The following is a 20,113-nucleotide window of genomic DNA, read 5'->3' on the forward strand; positions in this document are numbered from 1 at the left end:
GTATGTTGGCTTGTATTGAAGAGCGTTTGAGGAGTCTAAATTTGCTACTGACATATATATAGATAAGGAGGAGGTGTTGAGCAATACAGAATACCTACCCGAACCACGTTGCCCATTGTAGTGGTTCTCAACAGCCGAATGGAATAAGACACATCAAAATGAAGAAGGACTTCACCAGGTGTCAAACCCACCCTGGAGGAACCCTGAAACCGAGTTTGTTTCTGGAAGCAGAAAGGCATATCAGGAAGCCAAGCAAGAAGGATACTGTCAAGCTGGTTCGGTGTGCAGGGACAGTGCAGTGAAGAGCAGTGAAGATGCTTTTGGCTTCCCCGAAGGTCTGCAGCTGCAGAGGAGCAGTCCCAGGCTTACAAGAAGGAAGCAGGCACGGTGGAGCCGCTGGCCAACAACAGGAAGAATAAGCCCCACTGCAGACAAAGGGTGCACGTAACGTCTTGGGAACATTGTGGACCACAAACAATATATACTGGTGAACGGGGAAGTGGCAGCGGTCCTGTAAAGTGGCAGGGGCAACGGGAACAGAAATAGTCACATTGATGGGTCTGAGACCATAGCCATAAAGTGAATATTACTTGGCAGAGCTGTGAAGCAGGTTTGGGGGGATTCCTCTGGTAATCAGCAGTGCAAGACTGGGGCCCACACCCAAATAAAGGGAACTATGTGAATGACTTCCAATTAATACAGTATCTGGCAGGTGAAACCAAGTTTCCATGCAACACCACAGAGTGGGGAGTACATCGCAAACCATTATTCTTTGTTGAAGTACCTGGGGGGAAGAATCCTGGCAGGAGGAGCCAGGTCTGACAACCAGGGTCAGGGACCCACAGACATAAAAGGAAGCCTGAAAAAGGCCCACCAAGGGAATGGAGGTTTACTCAACAATGATTTTGAACTTTACACAAAGCCTGTTGAGTCTGCTCAAAAGGCACTAGGTCTGCCATCTGGGGTCAGGGACCCAGCACTACAAAAGGAATCCAGGGAAGGGCCAACAAGGGAATGGAAGTTTCCGAAACAATTTTTTGAACTTTGCAAATAACCTGAACAAGGATAGGGAAGGGAGGTATTCCCCAACACTTCAGGATTAGAAGATTTCAGATCTGTCTTTTGCCCATGGGAAAAGAGTCACCCCCTTTGGGTTAAAAAGACCCTACTTTAATTTTAGTTTAAACTTAGAATATGAGGGACAGAGTTAAGATTCCGACATTGGACATTGGGATTTTTGCTTCGGACATTCTCACACTAGTTATTTTATTTGAGGCAGCGGGATCACTTGAGGGCAATATAGGGTTTTCTTTTCCTTTTTGCACTTGAATGAACGGCTTCTAACTATCACCAGTACATCTCTGAATTAGAGTTTTACTTCTGCACTCTTAAACGTTGCTTTATTTTAACAGAAACAGTACACAATCTTGTGAAGCTTACTCCATGTGGAGGTCTAGCTTCTTTGCAAAGACTAGTTAAGGCAGCTCCAGAAGAGATGCATTGTACATCCTCAATTCATCAACTGATTGCTGCTGAGTCTGGACGTCCTTATTTTTCAGAAACCTTTCAAGAAGATTCACATGAGTTTCTTATGTCAACCTTTGAGGTTTTAGGTTTGTGGTCCGTGTTTTCACTTGCCTAACATTTCTCTACGTGATGTGGGCGCTAGACCAATGCGCATGCATGCAGTTGGCTCGAGTGCCAGTCAGCATTAGTAGCTGTGTCTAAAAACTACTCCCACTCTGTGATCTGTGATTTCACCTCCCTTATGCTTCCTTACGTGATTTGACTCAGGGGCAATACTAATAATGACACAACACAACATGTTTACATGTACGAAATAGCCAGATAACTTTTTTGCACCGTAATGCCCTTTACATCTCTCTCTCCCCCCCTTTGGCTAGGAGGGATTGTTCTGTACATACCTTCATATGGCAGACCAACCAGCTTCAATTCATGGGACACCACCCATCGTTCCTAACGTCCTACTCCTGCCAGTGATTGGTAGACACTCCCGTGTCGGAAACCCGAGACTTCCGGGTCACGTAGCACTCAACGCCTTTTGTTTTCTTTATCACCTAGCAACCGGCTTCAGCGAGTCAAGCCTCTGATGAAGGCACTTTTTCCGCACCTGCGAACGGATGACACAGCGTTCTTCCTGTGCAGCCGCCGGTGTGCCGAACCATCGGCAACCGCCACAAAAGGTGAGCATAGTACACCATTTTCTCTTTAATATTGCGCAGCTCTTTGTGCTTGATATCATGCTGCACTACTGTGCAGCGCTGTGACATTTTCACGGAGACTAATCTGCCCTCCGTTCTTACTCAGCTCCTCACTGTTTCATAACTGGACCCACCGAACAATGGGATTTTCAGGATTTATTCATCCATGCCCGACATTGCAGCCAGCATTACCGATTGGTTTTCTTCCATTTCAAACATTGCCGGTAGGTGGACTCTCCCTCTGTTTAACCCTGTATTCACCTGGGCGGTCTAGTGCAGTCTCTAGTGGAAAACGCCTACCCCTGAGAGCCTGTCAAATTAAATTAAATATTTTTTAATTCATCCTTCTGCAGGTTCCAAGCACTCACGCTGAACCGTAGTATCTATACATCCATGCCACATTGACTCAGACACACCCGGTGTCTCCAGCAACCCTGATGTAGGGTCACTGAGGCGGCGCAGACCAGCACACAGTTCTCAGTCTCACGCTCCCAGAGACTGTTCAACCCAACCCCTCTAGGTGAGGAATAGATATTTTCATTTACTCCCACCTTTGGGGTCTTTTAACACTTTTGTGTCCTAGGTAGAACCTATCGTCCTTCAGACTTTTAAGCAAGCTTGTTTTGTAACATAATATGTATTTTCAAGCCTTCACTATCACCACTGCAGCCCAACATTTTTAGATTTAAACTTAGTCTTTTTCTTTTGTGTTTTTTCCCAATAGGGTATCATGAATTTGCCCCGATGAAGGTGACAACACATAACCACCGAAACGTGAAAAAAGATAAGGGGGATTGGCTTCCAGATTTTTCTACTTTACTCCCCCTACATGCATAGGAAAACCCAGTGGGGGGTTTCACCATAAGAGTCCTGCAAAAAAGAATTTTCAAATAAATATAAGACTCTAGGACTCTTTCAAAACTAGATGCACATAAATATACAGTAGTGGATATCAAAGACCTGATGGGTTTGATAACCTTCTTTTGAAATCATCAGACCTTTCCACAATTTGATATACAGAACTGTCCCCATGAAATGGTTTAGTTTTATTTATCTCTATCCGTTGAATTAACTAGAGGATATTTTCCTCTTCTTTTCCCTTCTCAAGCACTGGTTCTTGGCTTACTTAAGCTTTCACCTTTCATTACTTTCTCTATCACTGTCTTTTCATTTGGTTATTTGAAACAATATTATTGGAAAATGATGTAATTTTCCCTTTTTTCATACATGTTTATGATTTTGTTTGTGTTGAAGAAGTATTTTTTGGTTCAAATTTGGTATTGAGCATATTGTAACCTCTGTTCGCATTTTTGTTATGCTATTGAGAGTGCAAAAATATTACAATTTATATATTGAAAATGTTGTGGTGTATGTGGCTTTTCTTTACATGAACCATGCATGAGTATGGTCCAAACTAGGGGTTGGATTTCATACAAGACAACCCCAGTTACGGTAAGGTACTCCACTAACTTAGTATACTATGTAAGGTGTAGAGTACATCCCCCGTTTCTTGCAGCAATGCTTCCTTATGATCCCTCCCCCTGTGTCAATAATGAGCCAAGAACCAGGCCGGTGTACAGAAAGAAAGTATATTTAATTAAGGTATAGCTTAGATAAATCGGTCACCATATGGTGACTAACAATTAACCTTCTTTTTACATAAATGGATTAAACAGGCAGGTTTGGAGAACACAAATCAAATTGTTTTAAACCTTCAACCAGTATCTTCAGTAACTCTTAGCTGAGGGGTAACTTTTTAATAATTTGTAGCCCATCAGAACCCGGCAACATGACAAGCTGCATGCTTTACTTTATGTGGATTACAATTTGAATAATAATCAACACTGGTCAATGGGCAAAAGCAATTCACATATGCAGTGCTGTACATTTTCGATGTTTCTCGCATGCTTTAAAATGCTAGCCGTTTGGTGCAACTTGATCACATGTAAAAATGAATTTATACTGGTGCTGCACTCTCAGCAATGCTTCACAGTTGTTACCTTAACCCACTTTTTTCGTATAATGTGCGCTTTTATAATTAGAAGCTTTCTTCAATTTAACCCTGAGAAAACACCTTTCTGCCCCAACTCCAAAACCAGGATGTCAGTTACTTAGAGCACCCCTTGACTGAAAAGCCAATGTAAAAAATTGGGACATTTATTAATTTAATTTTTCAGACCCCTTTCCTTTAAAGGCCTGTGTTGGGGCATGTGGACATGTATACTTATGTTTTTCAGAACCCCCTTCACTTAAGGGCCCATGTTGGGGAAGTTGGACAGTAAAATGGGGATGGTTACTAATTTCGATTTTCAGACTCCCCTTTGCTTACAGGACTGTGTCAGGGATTGTGGACAGCTATGAATTTTGCTTTTGGGGCGAAGGACACACTTTTGTTGAATACAATGTTTAAAGAGTGGAGATAATTGGGATTGTCATGGTGGCAAAAACACCTGTTTGTTTAGATACAATGTTTAAGGAGTGGTGACAGTTGGGATTTTTGTTTTTATGGCAAGGACAAGTCTACCTTTTGTTTAAAATCCAGTTTTTGGAATAGTGACAATTACCAATTTAGTTTTGTGGCAAGGACACACCAATTACTTTAGGTGGCTATAACATTATTCCCGCTAAGAGAGAGGGTGAAAGTTTCAAATTCTTCCAAGCTCCCCCCTGTGTCAATCTATCTGGAAGTTAATTAAGTTAGTATACAGTCAAATATGCTAAGCATCTACACAATTCCTCTCCCACCCACTAACGTAATTGAACCCACTAATCAACTTAATAGATTAATTAAATAGATCCCGATGCAGACATTTTGTTGGACATTTTGTTGGACAATCTATGAACTTTTGGAAATATATGGGCTTGCCTGTCATGGGACTGAGCAGTGTTTCGATTTTGGGGAAAAATAGGATTCTGGCCAGCAGTTGAGTCTAGTGGATCCCACAGTAATCATTCTGCACATTCACATTTACATTTCTGACCACCACCATTTACATTTCTCTCCACCACCCAAGTCCAGCCCTTCTCCTCTAAGGATTAGTTCAGGAGTCTAGAAGAGAAATCGTACAACTCCCCTTTTCAATTAACATTTCTTCCATGTCCATTGTTGCCCAAAAAGTCACTACATAGCAAAATGTTGTAATTTACTAATGAATGCCATGATATATAGATATTAATATACCTCTGCTCATGACGGATCAGTAGAAGTTATTTTTATGTCAGAACGCCATTGCACGGGTGCGCTATTATTTGTTGCCATTTACACAAAAAATATAATAGTTATAAATATATAATTTAATATCCACATACCTAATGTAATGAGCCATCAGCTCACCGACTTTCAAGTTTCCAAAATTCTGGAAGCAGCTAGACACACATTTTAGATTGCCAGTTTTCAAAAGTCAAATATACATGAAATTAGTGGCATTGCAATAGGCTCAGCATCAGCTTTCAAATGACATGTGAATGGACCCAGTGCGACTTAACGTTACTGAGAAAATTAGCTATTATGATAGTCCATTTAAAGTAATGGAAAAGTTCAAACATGTTATGCAAATCTAAACCCCCATTACTCCATGAAGGATTCATTTCTCTGAAGACAAGTGGCCCATAGTCTCTGTGGCCTCACTGATGGTTCAGCCTGTGGTAAACCCATCAGCCTTTCTTATCATGCACCAGATGGCCTCCAACATCAAGAGGCCATGCTGGCACCTCCCATTATGTCCTGTAATATTACTACTTTGATCTCATTCTCTGTATTTCCAAGCATTTTACCCATCCCGCCAGTCAAAGTTTGAAAGAGTGATCCTTATCTGCCTAGGCCACAGGTTCACCTTTAGCCTCTTGGACACTAGAGTCAGTTTGGCCTAGCAACTTGCTCAGGAATCAAAACTCAAAGCTCTCCTTTTCCAGGATCCAAGAGTCTCATAGAGATTGACTTTCAGATAACAACAAAGCAACTCTAATGGTGGAGATTATTCTGAATAGAAACTGTAGTCCCACCTTTCCAGAAAATAAAGCCTTTACTATTTCCCCTGAAAGAAAACTAGCATTTTCATCCCGTTGCAGGTATTTTGCATGTGAATACATTGCATCTCACCAACACGCTCCGAGTCTTTTTTTCCTGATATATTTATTTGTGCAAGAAACATTTGTCTTTATGACAGGTTTTAGAAGTGCAAAACGCACATGCAAGTTTCAGTATTTGAAAAAGCTGCCTTTCATGTAGAAGGGGACTTTGATTTTCTCTGGCAATTGCGACTTAAAGGCTGTGTTTTCAATGTAACCTTTTACTGGCTAATGAAAGGTAGGCTTTTTGCTTTTCCGTTCTTGAGCATTCACATGGCATTATTATTTTTCAACAGCTCTTCCTTGTGTTACTTGCAGAACTACACACAATCTGCATTACTAGAACCATTTGCAGTGTGGATGTTTTTGAAGCCAGGCTTTTCATTCACCAGTGGGCCTTGTGTGGCCTTTAGTTATATTTGTTAGGGCTGTAATTAAACCTTACAGGGAAAATGAGGGGGCTTGCTTGTGTTCATTGCTAATTAATTGTGTTCATTGCTAATAAATAGACAGTCGGCCTCATTACGAGTCTGACGGCAACCGAGGCGGTAAAACCGCCTGGTTACTGCTAGACTCGTATTAGCATTCCGCCTCCGTGACTTCCGGAGACCCTGGTGTCCCGGGAATTCCGGAGGTGGAATCCGGTAAATCACCATTCCCATTGAGTCCAAAAGGACTCAATGGGAATGGGAAAGTGTAAACACCGGCATGATGGTGCTGGTGTTTCCAGGTCCGCCTGCAGGCGGGCAGTGTTAAACCCGCCAGGTCAGACTTGGCGGGAACATCACCTCCCGCCTGCAGGAGTTGGGATCGGGCGGTCTGGAATTAACAGTGGCAGCGGGTTTACCGCCAGTGTTATTTCCAGACCGCCCAACCTGTAATGAGGCCCAGTGTTCTTCAATTATGGGTCATGTGTGAGGGGACGTGTTTGGAATTATTTCACCCTGCATTTATTCAGATTTGAGCTAATATTAATGTGAGTATTATGGCTTCTTTTACCACTGGGGGCACTCTTGATTATTCTTCATGGAGTCATTTGGCTTATCATTGTCCTGCAGCTGGCTTACAAAGGCTGTTTTTTAATTAATCTGAGAATATATGGTTTGCGTCTTGGGAATCATATCTCGTTTGTTCTCTCTGCCGTTCTTATCCTCCTTTATTTATGGTAGCCTTGGCTTGGTTTGCTAGCTTCTGTCTGAGCACTGGACAGATCTGTATTTTGTCATTGCAACATTTTGATATCTCACAAAGCCTTGAGGCCTTTCGTTTACTTTGATGTATGCTGTGGCTTCCATTTTGGAAAAGGTGGCTGCCCATTACTGTAGAATTTCCATTTTAGTGTGCTATATTTGGGTGCCACACATGTTGCATTCAGCGTATACATTGCTTATGTTAGTAGTCTTCATGTCTTGTGGATGTCATGTTAATATTTTTCATGTATAATGTTTGTGGTACCTAGTGTTCGGATTCCTCATGGTACGTGCCCATTTACTCTAACTCAAATGCATGCACATGTATTGTTACAATGTTTGTTCTGTTACTCGTGTCATCTTCAGCTTTAGACTGTGTCTATGTCCTGCTGTACCCACCTGTGATAAGGTTGATATGGTTGTCTTAGTGAGTAATGTTTCTAACCTGTGCATTAACTGGGGGATGGACAGATGCTATGGATGATGTATTCATCTGCCTCTCAACATTCCTCCCTCTGGGTGTGTCCTCCATCACACTCATCCTTCTGCTCTCTCCCACATAGGGCTCTTTGGGTATCCATATGTTAGTCACCTGCCTCAAGCAGCCTGTATGCCTAACATGTTCGTCCACACTCAAGACATATATCAACATTTGCCATTAGAATCAGAATACACCCAGTGCTGGTGTAATTGTGAGGGTCCTGAGGACAAATACATTTTGATCCTGGAAATAGGGCTTTCCATTTCTTGGGCACAGGAGAGGTAATCTGTTTGGGTATACTTGTGTATGTGAGAATACATGTGTATTACTATTTTCATTCCTATTGACTTTTTGGCTGTCTTTTTGTATTGACTTATTGCAATTCTTAAAACACAGAAGCCAAATAGTACTAGTGCTAAAAGGGCCATCAGTACTTTGAATGCATTAGCTAACCAGGAGGGGATCCATGAGAACAGGTAACTAAACCAGTAATTATCAGCAAAATCGTCTACCTCCTCCACCACTGTTAAGGTGTCTATGGCCTCTGTGAGGGTTCCATTATCCAGGTGGCTATATGTGCAAAAAGAAGGTTCAATTTGTACACACACTGTTAGGGGAGTTTTCCTCAAGTCCGACTGGTAGTAAGATGTTAGTAAGCTATCCCAGTGGTTAGTAGATCCCCAACTCCAAGTATAAGTCTGTACTAACTCACGACCTTGGTAGAGTGGCAGAGCAGTCAGGCTTATTTTAAGAGGAAGATGTGAGCTGTAGATACGTACACTGAACCTTAGCTAGACAGGCACACCAAAGAAACTCTTACACTTATAATTTATATAAAATTATATATTTGTTATATATGCACCAGAATCACTTAAAATACTTAAGATGTTAACACAACTGAATACTTGAGTATACACTTTAAAGGACACTTTCACCTTTGTGTTTGTTCACGGTTACACTAGTAGCAACGTTAGAAAGGGGAAAGACCATGTTTTTGTGTGCACCTGCTCACATGCAGTGTGTAACAGTTCATACAGTAATACATTTACTTTGCAACCACATATCTTAAAGTCACAGGAAAATGGTTAGCTGGTGTAACATTAGACGGGTTTAAGGTTCTAGAGACTGTTTCTTTGCACATCAAGTCTTTTAAGTCCAAAAACACAACCCTAGTTAAAGGCAGTTCAGAGAGGGCTCAAAGTCTTGAAAAGCAGCAGAATACAAAGAGTTCCACAGGATTTCTTCCAGTCTCTAGTGTTATAGAAGGAGCAAGTTAACAAGTAACAAGGGAGACCTGTAAAAGTCTTGGACGGATTCCGCCTTTCCACAATGATGCATTCGAAATGGGCAGCATGTCTCCTGGTATTGGGGTTCTGCAGCTCTGGAAACTCCTAGGACCACAGGAGATGGCTCAATTCAAAGTTTGTCTTGGGACTGGTTGTTCCCACTGACCAAAGGGAAGGATTTGTCGTCTTCAGTCATCTGCTGCACAGAAAACAGGGGTCAGGACAGCAGTGGTCACACCATGGTGTTGCAAAGGGTCTGCAGGTGTCTCTGGTCATCCTTTTCTTCGGTTACTTCAGCATCCAGTGGTCAACTTGCTTTTTACTTCAGGAACCTCACCTTTTATACAGTTCCAGCACACACTCATCTGCAATCTCTCTTATCATTTTACAAAAGGGGGTGTTTGGCTGTCCAATCAGGACAGCCAGACCCACTGTTGGAGCTGGTCCTATTCAGGCACTTTGGCAGACAAAGGACAGGGGGGTGGAAGGCTCCTCCTCCACTTCCTGCCTGCCCAGACACTCTGGAGCCTAGTCAGGGATACCCAAGGGTTCCTGCCAAAGTCAAAACACACATACTGACATCTCCCTGGCAGAATGGTAGAAGAAGGGCTAACAAAGGGCAACCATGCTAGTAATGGCGAAAAAAGAATGGAAGCCCCATATTGGTACTGAGGTGCCCTCATTGTGCACTACCGAGGCTATGGACATAGCTTGTGGTATTCAAATTTCACAATAGTTGGTAGAACATGTCCACTGCCACCAGAAATAACTAGGAGATTTTCTATGTGATTAAAAAGTCACAGGATTAGGGAAAAGGGGGATACTCAGTATCCCTTTGGTACTCCACTGAGGGTGGTGTCTGCCAATCTCTCAGACTATAGAGTTTTGGCAGAGATACTAAGTACCTCTCTATCCTTAAGAACTGTAGTTACTTGAGGATATCGAAAAATAATCTTAAAGAAGGACCCTAAGTATCCCCAGCAACACTGCCCATAAGGAGCTGTTTGCTGCAGTAGTAAAAACACAGATGCCTTTAAGAGCTATAGAGCAGACAGACTCCATAGTACAGATATAATACAAAGAATAGAGTTCCAAAAGACATAGCCCAGAAGAATGAATGAGTCTTAAAAGGCTCTCCTCATTCAGGATTGAAAGAAAAAGGTCCACAAGTTCGGCAACAAGTGCTGGGGGTCTCATTAGGGGAAGGGATGAAGCATAAAAATGATAAATCCCCCTAACACACACTGCAAACTCCATGGCTGGTATCAGATAAAAAATGTACCTATTCTGGAGGGTCATGAGTTGTATTGCCCTCAGCTTTTCTTTTATGGCATTCAGGTCGTTTATTGTTGTGTTTATTGTCTGCAACAACTTCCAACGTGTTATCTGTAGCAATTCTGATTTCATGTTGGCTTGCAACCTGGCAGTAAACATAAATGCAAAGAACATCTCAGTTCTACCTAATAATTTAATGTTCATCTGGTATCGAATCATATGCATCTGTCTTCTTCATTGAGTCATAGTTGCTCCTTTTCATGCGTGCAAGTGTGAGGGGCCTCTTAGGTTTTATGTGTGTGTTCATTTTGGGAAAATCACCAATCTTCACCTCACTCTGGGGTACTATCAAGACTGATGGACTTATAATTACCAGGGAACACAAGCCTGCCCAAAGTGGGGGAAGTTGCTTGTAGGCTTTGGAACTGCAGGCCAAATATTGGTCCACTGTGACGGCTGTTCTTACTTTTATGCATGGTACGTCGAAAATACACATACCTTTGGGTTTGTCCAACACTCACTGTGCCATTATTTTTGAAGCACAGGGTGGCATATTTCAAGGTGTTATGGGAACTGGTCTTCTTTTCATCTTCCACCCAAGTTCTCAATTTAGCATTTTTGGGACATTCCTCGAGGCATACTTTATTAGCATATTGTTTAACTTTGTCAGGTTGTTTTAGGAGTGCTAATGCTTTGCAGTCTATTAATGCTTCCCCCATCCATATGCCGTAAGTATGTGCCCTTTTATTTGTGACTGTCCTCTGTTCAACCATCCAGATAGTTATGTTCCTTGTGCATCATTACACTGCAGCATTTTATGTTCTTCTATTTTAATCCCTCACTCATGCATGTCTACCAGAAGGTATTTTATTACGTTGTGTTGTGTATCAGCTTTTATCATGGCGTTCTTTTGTTTAATAAAACTATTATGTTACTGTGGAGTCTTTGTTCAATTCAGTTCAATCCAGCTTTATTCAATGTTAGTCTTTCGCACAGTGTTAAAAACAGTACAAAACCTATTAAAATGTTCAAAACTACAACCAATACAAGTAAAACAGTTCAGTATATAGTACATTGAAACAATTGTAGATACAACAGTCAGAAAGTCATTTGGCTTTTATTGTCACGCCTGTCAATCCTGTTGCCCGTTCATCCAAGACCGTACACCATCAAGGGAATCATTTTGCTCATAGACTGGCTAGACCATTCTACACAAACTGGAAATTATCCGATTCCTTGCCAGGAAAGCAGCGTTTACTATTTTCTCGCCGTTGAGATCATGTGTTGGTTCTGGTCACGTGAATCGCTACGTACTATTTAGCAGCGTTTGGAAATCTGCTTGCTGCTTCTGATTGAGTTGTTTTCGGCTACTCTGCTTCCTGAAGCTACGTTTTGTTCCGGTACCATGCAGATTCTAATTTTTCTTACCTCTGCGGCTCCGGATTTCTATTTGGACTTCCTATGCTGATTGCATGTGGTACTCTCTTCAATGGTCCCGAAAGGAAGGTCTAATTCCTTAAGCATCCGGTTCCTGGTTATAGCGGTCCACGCTTGATTACCGTCTTACACAGCGGTTGCTTCCCTCTTCCAATACTGCTACGCTGACTGGACGACTGTCCTTTACTCGCCGACACAGTTGCATGACCTGGCTGCTGTCTCCAACCAGTTCCCAGCCACGCAGACACAGTGGTTGCTCCAACTTCAGTATACAACCATATTTACACAGCGTGAGCAACTGCATTGCTTATGGTAACATTATCCTTATATTAACTCTCTTTGGTTTTCTACTTGGATACCCCTGGGAACTGTTTATTTCTGTCAAGGGCATCACTTTTCTCCCATTTGGATACTCCTGGGAACTGTTTATTTCTGTTGCAAGGGCATTGATATTTGCTACAATCCAGAGTTCCTACTCTCCATTTGACTCTCCCACTTCACTGTGTTTACTTTTGCACGTGACTATTTGGATGCTCTCCAGTTGTTTACCAAACCAGCACCAGCGTTACCCTTGTGCCATTCGGGATTAGTTTCCTATACTAAATTCCCTTTCCTGTCGTTGTTTCGTTTTGGAGTTTTGGTGTTCCATTACGGATTTGCTGTGTAGTTCATATACTAACATGTTAGTGGTTAAATTGCTAGTTCATAGTAGTAGAATAATATAGTCTGAACATCACTGACAAGTCTATTCTAGCTCTCACAGCCTTGAGTGTATCCTGCCCTTTCCTGCCCTTTCCATTGATTCCTCCCACTGAATGTGTTAATCATCCAGTCATAGAGTGTCATCAATTGGAAGGTCTTCTTTCGCCAGTTCGCTTTCATCAAGCCGTTCTCTGGGGATTTTCAAGAAGCGGATACTGTCCTTATCATTGTATCCTTTATTGTGGTCATTGACCTGTATCCTTTCACGTATACTAATACTGTGAATAAGTGCTATATTCATGACATGTATTCGGTATTGACCTTCAAGCATAACAACATATACACAATACAGATGAATTAAACTGATACAAAATATACAGATAAAAGGATTCATATGACCATACAAATACAGACTTTAAATATGAAATAGCAACAAACAATACAAAATACAGGTTCAACTTCATCATCTCCCTTTTACCACTGGCCCTAATCTTAATATCAATTTGTTTCAAAGCTTTGGTTCTCTGCAGCCATGCTCTAAATATGTAATGTGTGGTTGCAAAAATAGCATTTAAAAGTAGGCACTGGCTTATAAACAACAAAATAGGAACTACATGGTGAATGATAGAGCCTTCAGTATTGGCCTCAAATACAAATATCTCAGGCAGGAAGTTTTCACACAAATTAACATAAAATGTAACAGAGTTTCTTTTGAGGATCCACATGGGGGGCACTTTGCAATTTTGTCATCCCTTCAAGATGAGGTAAAGGAGGCTACATGCAGAATGGCAAGTCTAAAATGCAAATACAGGGATATCTCAAAAGGCAGGGAGATTATATCTAAATAAGCATTTAATCCCCATCCCATTCTGTGTTCACTTGCGGATATGACTACCATGCTCTCGTCCATGCATTCAACTTCCTGTCACTTCAATCTTCTGCCTCCTAAACTCATCTTGGAGCATAAACACCTGTTTGCACCTTTCTTTACTCAATTTGTCAATACTTTGTTTAGAGACTCACAGAACTTAAGAAAGTTACTATCACTCCGATTCCAACAAAGCCAAACCCGGACCTTACTGATCCTAGTAACCTAAGGCAAATTACCAACAGCAAATTTCTATTGAAAATTCTGGATAGGGTTGCTACTGCCCAATTGCAAACCTTTTACGGAACTTAACAACAACCTCCACAGCCGACAATCAGGGTTCCGCCCTTCTTTCAGCACGAAAACTGCCATAATGGATCTCCAATCCCACATACTGAAAATCTTGGAGAAAGGGAAAGCCGGGATACTGATACTTCTAGACCTGTCTGCGGCTTTTGACCTTGTCGACTACAATCATTTTCGTCTGTGCCTAAAGCACCATCGTGCTTGTTCCTCAGTCTGTTGTGACCAATCATGAGTCAAATATCCAATGTGGCTCAGCCTCCTCCCCTGTCTCCCCTATTGAATAAGGTGACCCCCAGGGAGCCTCCATCTCGCCTCTTCTTTTAAATCTTTATGTGTGTTCCTTATGTTCATTATTTGAAGACCTGGTAGTATTTTTTACCAACTACACCGATGACACACAGCTGGTCATCGGGCTGTGTGGGGACCACTCCTAGGACTCATTGATAGTGAAAAACATCTATAAATCCATCGAGGGATGGATGTCCATGAACTGACTGTGTCTTAATGGCAACAAAACCGAGCTCCTTATGTTCGGATCTCCTCAGGCTTGTTCTAAATTGGACTCCTTATATGATAATGTCTTGATAGAAGGTAACAATATCATGACCCACTCGAATGTCAAAACCTTTGGGGATTTACCTGGAGGCCTCGCTGAATTCAGATGCCCAGGTGCAAAATATATGTAGGACCTGTTATTTCCATCTTAGACTTCTCTGGACCATTCAGCCCTATATTAATGAAAAGAACTCAGTGACCAATACTCGAGCCACTATTTTGTCAAGGCTGGACTTTTGTAACACCATGTTATGTGGAGCCACAAAATCCAACATCCAGGCCTGCCAAAATCATTCAGAATGACGCAGTCTGCGTGACCTTGAACATTCCTAGAAGGTCGCAAATATCCAATTTTAGGAAAGATCTCCACTGGCTCCCAGTGCAGGAGCGTATTCAGTTCAAATTTGGGACGTTAGTACATCATTCTCTTTACGGTAAGGCCCCAAAATATCTTAAAGCCCTGGTTCCACCTTACCAACCCTCCAGAAATCTGTGATCTTCCTCTCTTGCACAGCTGCAGGGAGTCAGGTTCACAAGATCCAGGGATCTAGGTAGGTCCTCTTTGGCAATTGTGTCCTCTTTTTGGAATGCCCTTCCTCTCATCATTAAAGCTAAGTCTAACCTGAGGATTTTCAGAAAAACCCTGAAAACGTATCTTTTCAGGTAAACTCCATGGCATTCAGTTATGTCCCCACCGACCCCAAATAATTTGTACGGTTAGCTTATCTGTTGTCCACTGTCTTGATCATCTGCTTTTCTGTTGTCCTTTTGTGTTTTTGTTGAGCCTTGATGCCTGTGGGCTGTCTGTGCATTACAAATAAATAAATACAACTATAGCCTAGAGAAATGACACCACCAAACATTTTTACCAATGGTGCAATATATCTAATTGTTCCCATTTGTCTCTTTATCTGATACCAGTTTCAGGAAAGACAAAAAAACCCCATTTGCAGGGTATTGTGTAATAAACACCACTCCTCTTTACCAAAATCTCTTTTTTGTAGGTAATTATCCCTTTATATCTAGGTCTTAGGGAGAGTAATTTAGGTTTATCTACCCCAATGGGGCTCCTACACAAAATTCAATATCCCTTTTAGCCTTGTGACAATCAATGTCAAACCACTCAGGCTTGATCTTGACTAATTTCTTCATTTCTCTAGGGCAGGCAGAAATAAAGGGGATTACATGTTTGTTGAGATAAAACAGTTAAAGTCAATGTTACAATCAACATGTAATTGATCGGTTACGAATCAACCATGCTCCGTGAATGAACTTCCTTCTAAAATAAGAGCTATTTAAATCAACCGTTGGTCTGCAAAAGGCCAAGGCCTCAGCTGGAGAGGTGCAAGAAGAGTGATCTTCGGACCACTTCTCACATGTGGATATGTAAATAGTTTGACAAATCAAAGATGCAAGAATAATAATATTGACATACTGGTTTGTCCATGGCAGTTTCCTGGACAAACCTGCCATTGGGGCCCTGAATTGATAACATGCATTGTGTTGGTTAGAAGCCAGGGTACATATACCTCTAGTTAGCAAGAGATCATGAATGAGGTTCATTGTATCCCTATATGTATTGGCAATGCAATATTTATGTGATACAATTGGATGCATACAAGAATTTGAAGCTAGGGTAAACATACCCCTGGTTAGTTATAATCCACTGTGCTACCGCCTTAAATAATCAATCTTTGAACTGCAATTTACTGTTTCACTCTAATTACCTTATTTTAATCCATGTGGCTAGGCAGCATCAGTTTCTGATTGTGATTCCAGGCCCAACAAATCACTTAAATTAATACAATAAACTTTACTGTCTGACCAATGCGCCCCACAATAGATATGGCAAACCCAATAATAATCAATGGTGTGTTATTTGTTAAATACACAATTATTCTTTAATTTTCACTGCTGTTCAGCCTTTGCCAACACGTGTTTGACCTTCTAACCTAAGGTCTTCTTCAGGGCTATCATGTCATAACACAATTACACAATGTACACAACATTCAAGAACCAATCCAAAATCAAGATTTAAAAATACAAACGAGCAGATCGCCAGAGATATGTCACATGAGGAGGAAGAGAAGAACAAAGAAAGAAAGAAAAAAGGAACAATAAGGGATATTGTCAGAAACCTGAAGGCTTCTCAACCGCTAGTCCCCGGGGATCTGTCATCCAGGTGACCAAGACACAGCCATCACTTTTGGATCCAGTTCCTGGGGGTGGACCAGTGTGGGAGAATCACCTGAGTGAGGGATCTACAGGGATTGGGCACGGGACACCAGATGACGAGACATGGTATCCCCTTCCCCGTAACACCTTTACCCCATCCTACCAGGTAGGATACTTAGGAACTCAACCCCCTTTTCACAACATGAACACTTTCTCATGGACAGCTCGCTATGAGAGAAAACAGACTAACATCCAAGCCGTATTTCTGACATGTCCCAATACAATGGTAAGGCAGGATCAGGCAATTACTAACCATCACACACTCCTGACTTCCATTCCACTTCCCTAAACAGATAAAATTGGAGACAAAGCACACAAGGAAACAACAGTTCCAAGATGGCAGTTTAACACAAGGAGAAAGATGGCGAATCAGAATGGGATCGCAAGGAGAGAAATGCCCTTGACTTTTTCAACAAGGAAACGTTACTTTCACAAAACCTTGACAATAGAAAGTGTAAGACAACGAAACCAGTCAGAGGTTCCAGGGGCCATCACGCATCGATAATCAAGGCGGGAAGAATTGCCTGCTGATGTGGTACTGTCCTTGGCTCCTACAACAATGCAGCACCAGTGAAATCAAAGCAGCCAGTCAGTTGGGGAGACCGATACCAGACTGGTCTGTGTTAAAGCCAAGGATGCAAGCGGTATCATTGTATGGTGAACGCTGAATCAAACAGTGTATGAAACGCATGTGATAACCAACGTGAGTAAAATCAAACAACAGATGAGTGTTTGAACTTTGAAACCAAGATACAATACCTTTGACAGAGTGGTCCGGCACTGCGTGCATGCTCAATCGAAACTCTCTGTAAGGTATTCCACTGAGTTGACAAAGCTGAAAGAGTGGCAAAGAACTGTGGTGGATTAAGGAAAAACCTGTGCACAGTTGAAAGTCTTCGATGTTGATACTGCTAAGAAAGTTGACGAAAAAGTAGATAATGGTGGCCCGAGCCCGAACAAGGGAGATCAATTGAAAGCTTTGGGTTAAAGCAAGTTTGTGTGAGAGTGAATTAGATTAGTTCGAGCCCGTTAACCCGAGAAATTGGATACATGAAAATCCTACGAGTATTGAGTTAAAGGGGACCTGAGCCCTGCTGTGACCTAGTGTAAACTGTTTACAGTGTGTGCTGCTCACATTCACTGTATTTTTAACGATTCCTAATATCAATTTTCCTTCAGTATTCCTTTGGGTGAACCTGACAAAGTTCAAAAGATGTTAAGCCTTTCCTTATCCAGAGATTCCACTTTACTTGTAATGTCCATAATTGTTACCAATGCGATTCCTCAAGCAGCTGACCTAATGTATTCTTAAAATTCCATAGTCAATGCCTCACTAATATATCCAAATTCTTCTACCTGTTTAAAACATAAAAATAGTGTCTAATCATATCCATTTGGGACACGTATCCCAGTCCTTCACCAAGGGAGCCAACAAATGTAACATTGTTGATCTGCACATGCTCTTACCTAATAGCTCCACACCAATCCACTACTCATATAATGGTGTTATTTCAAGCGGTTAAATCCCAGCAACAGATATCCTGAAAACATTTACTTATTTCAATAGACGTTTTGTAATAGACAAGGACAATCACACCTTTAAGCACAACTAAGTACATTATGTTTCCTGATATAAAATGTCACTATGTATGGCAACATCGTCTTCATTCAACTTATTTAAAATTGCTATTACTATCTCGTACATACACGCACCGCTAATTGTGGGTTAATCTTAACGTTGTCCAATGCATACTCGTTATTCCATTCACTTACAACCAATCATGTATTCCAAGACTATATTCCAAGAATAGGTATTCTTTTAATATTTTCATCTGTCCAGCTTAGACTAGCCACTAAGTTTCTCACAGGCAACAGATTGCAGCGTTCTGCTTGGCAGCATTTTGGATTCCAGACCTTCAAATAGTGAACGTGATGTCAGACTGCAACATCTGACAGCATGGATCATTTGCATTCATAAACATTGCACTTGCAAAAGTGCGTGAAAGGTGTTTTCTGGCCTGTAAAATGCCTCTGTTACAAGTATCTAATACAAACAACACCTGCTACCATTTCGAAGTCTAAGGCTAAATTGCAAAAGTGTTGTTTTAAACAAATATTAATAAGAATGGATGAATCCAAATTATTCAGTCATGGAGGCGGACAAAGGACCACACTGATACTGTTAACATATCAATCCCAATAGATTGTGTAGCAACCATTGATTCAAATGGTATCCAGACTTACAAATTGCTGCAAACCCAAAAATGTATCACATAAATCGATAGTAGTCAGGTTTTTCCACAAATACTCCAAATCAAGGGCCAACAGGCACCTCTTAACATGTCTTACCCACGGGAGGGAGTATCCCCCCTGAATATTCAAGACATGCAAAAGTGCCTCCTTAAACACGGACAGATCGAGGGTTGCCCAGGTTCTTACCCAGAGCAGTACTTGCCTAAGCAGTACCAAATTCAATATTGGGATGAATCCAATCTCAAATAAAGGGGAACATTTGGAAAGCTATTTGGAAACCTCAGCAGCATTTTTAAGAATGTGTTCTCAATTACTGGCATGGAATGACAGTTTAAATACCTACAAATGTCAGCTTCATAAATAGCAGATGAAATAGCTTGTGCATTATAAATCTACAAAACCAGAGTTATAGAACCATTACCATATCTAGCTGCAAATTTCCTGACTCTCCCACTGTTTTTCACCACTGAGACACATGCTTTTCTCAGTTGCTCTTGCCAGTGGCTGTCCTACAGGAATCAAATCCCCAGATAATCATAGTTTCTAACCTGTCCAATATTTGGCCTCCTTCATCCACAATCAACCGAAGAGTTTGTGAATGCTTTGGTAAACCATTATCTTTGTCTTACTTCTAAGAACCATAGCCCCGATTGATCGCACTTGGCAGCAAAGCAGGCCAAAGTATACTTCAATCCCATTGGGGTGGTGGCAAGTGGGACATCATCGTCTGCAAAGAATAACCCTGAGTATCTCCCCATGCCTAACTTAGGAGGATCGAGACAATTCAGAGTAAGCTCCTTAATTACCTCATTAATATAAATGTTGAAGAGGAGCGGGGCAAGGACACATCCCTGCCTTACTCCTCTTACAACATTAAATGTATCTGTCGTCTCTCCCCCTAAACCACAGCGTACATCTGCCCTCATATCCTTATACAACTGTCTAACAATAGACAGCGGATGATCCGGAACACCCTTATACCTAAGTACCAGTCCCATTACATTTCAGGGGATACTATTGAATGCAGTGTTAAGGTCTACAAAGACCGCATAAACATTTACCCTCTTCAGGACATTGAAACATTGTAAAATTTGGAAGAAGCATAAACTCTAATCAATAATGCTCATTCCCAGTTGAAACGCCATTTGAAGATGGCTAATTATCCCATTGGAGTTCACCCATACCTGGAGATGGTTAAGGATGACTTTGCCAAAAATTTTGGCTGCTGCAATCAA

The 20,113-nt window shown here is 41.4% G+C and overlaps 1 long non-coding RNA gene across 1 annotated transcript in view; it reads left to right on the forward strand.

Annotated features, from left to right (window-relative positions):
• Positions 1-2,054: 2,054 nt before the first annotated feature.
• LOC138516652 (uncharacterized) overlaps positions 2,055-20,113 on the forward strand; it is a 59,318-nt gene continuing 41,259 nt past the window's right edge. Inside the window, exon 1 of the long non-coding RNA XR_011282295.1 lies at positions 2,055-2,204. This is a non-coding gene — a long non-coding RNA (uncharacterized lncRNA). The remainder of the gene's footprint in view (positions 2,205-20,113) is intronic.

Source organism: Ambystoma mexicanum, chromosome 6q (genome assembly GCF_040938575.1).
Source record: "Ambystoma mexicanum isolate Mex_15411 chromosome 6q, UKY_AmexF1_1, whole genome shotgun sequence".
Taxonomy (NCBI): domain Eukaryota; kingdom Metazoa; phylum Chordata; class Amphibia; order Caudata; family Ambystomatidae; genus Ambystoma; species Ambystoma mexicanum.